The sequence below is a fragment of the Myotis davidii genome, unplaced genomic scaffold (genome assembly GCF_000327345.1).
Source record: "Myotis davidii unplaced genomic scaffold, ASM32734v1 scaffold207, whole genome shotgun sequence".
Classification (NCBI taxonomy): Eukaryota; Metazoa; Chordata; class Mammalia; order Chiroptera; family Vespertilionidae; genus Myotis; species Myotis davidii.
In genome coordinates this window covers 38,321-39,665 of record NW_006298349.1, presented here as the reverse complement: position 1 = coordinate 39,665, position 1,345 = coordinate 38,321, and positions in this window count along the sequence as shown.

Below are 1,345 nucleotides of genomic sequence, written 5' to 3'. Positions count from 1 at the left end.
TCCCTTTCTCTTCCCGGCTGAGGTGGTGCTTACCCCCGAGGAGGCCTGGGACAGGGTGAGCCCACTCAGGGCCGCAGGCAAGGCTCTGGGCAGTGCAGGGCCCTGACTGTGTACTGTACCACCAGGGCGCCCTCACCATCCACCCCATCATGACAGCAACTGACCTCACAGCTCAGGCCTCTGGAGAAGAGCTGCCCAGGCTCAGTGGGAAGGGGCTCCCATGCAGGTGTAGGAGGCGCAGATGGGGCCATGTCAACAGACACCCACAACTTCTTGTGAACCCACTGATGGGCCAGGACAGTGGTCGGCAAACTGCAGCTCGTGAGCCACGTGGCTCTTTGGCCCCTTGAGTGTGGCCACGAAGTTTCAATCGCACTGTACGTGTGCGCCCGCACGTGGTATTTTGTGGAAGAGCCACACTCAAGGGGCCTCAGTTTGCCAACCACTGGGCAAGGACAACGAAAGGGTTGTGTGCCTCATACTAATAGACACACAGCATGCACACAAACACATGCACCTCAAGTGCACACACACAACATTGTATAGGACATTATTCAGCCACGAAAAAGAATGCAGGCAACACTGGGAGAATCTCACAGCCACAATGTTGAATGAGAGGGTCCCGACACCGAGGGCCCTGTCGGGCAGCTTTGAAGAGTTGCCTGGAGTTCATGCCCCACGGGGAGTCCAGAGCAGACGCCCTGTTGAGGACAGAGGCTGCCTGGGGGAGCAGGTCGGCCCGAGGCTGGATGTCCAGGGACAGACTGTCCCGTTCGAGCAGGGAGCTGGGTGTGGGCTCAGAACAGGCAGCTCTTGGCCCGGGAGGGAGGCCTGATGAGGGGAGGGCCTGAAGACAGAGTCTCCACAGGAGAGTCCAGGCTAGGCTGGGCCTGGGCCAGCTGACTCCAGGTGTGTGGGAGCAAGAAAGACCTGGGGGAAATGGTGGGCTTCTGATGGTCACTCCGGCTGCTGTGAGGATGGGCACGGTGAGGCCTGGGTGGTGACCAGGAGGAGAGGGGGGACTTGGGCCTGACAGGAAAGTAGGGAGTTGAGCCCTGTCCAGGCAAGAATGGGTTTCACAGCTGAAGTTCAGAGGGGAGTGACTTGCCCAAGGCCACAGCACCCTGCCCTTGTAGCTGGCCACCCTGAGGTCCATTGCCTGCAGGCAGAACCCTCGGGGGGCAGCACAGAGGGCAGAGATGCCAGGTGGCTGCGAAGGAGGACGGTGAATTGGTGACAGGAGGAGAGAAGGGAGGCACTGGAGGGTGGTGGGGCCCTCACTGAGGACAGTGGCAGGCAAGGGGCACGTGAGAGATGTCAAGTCCCTCGCTGTTTGGACACTATG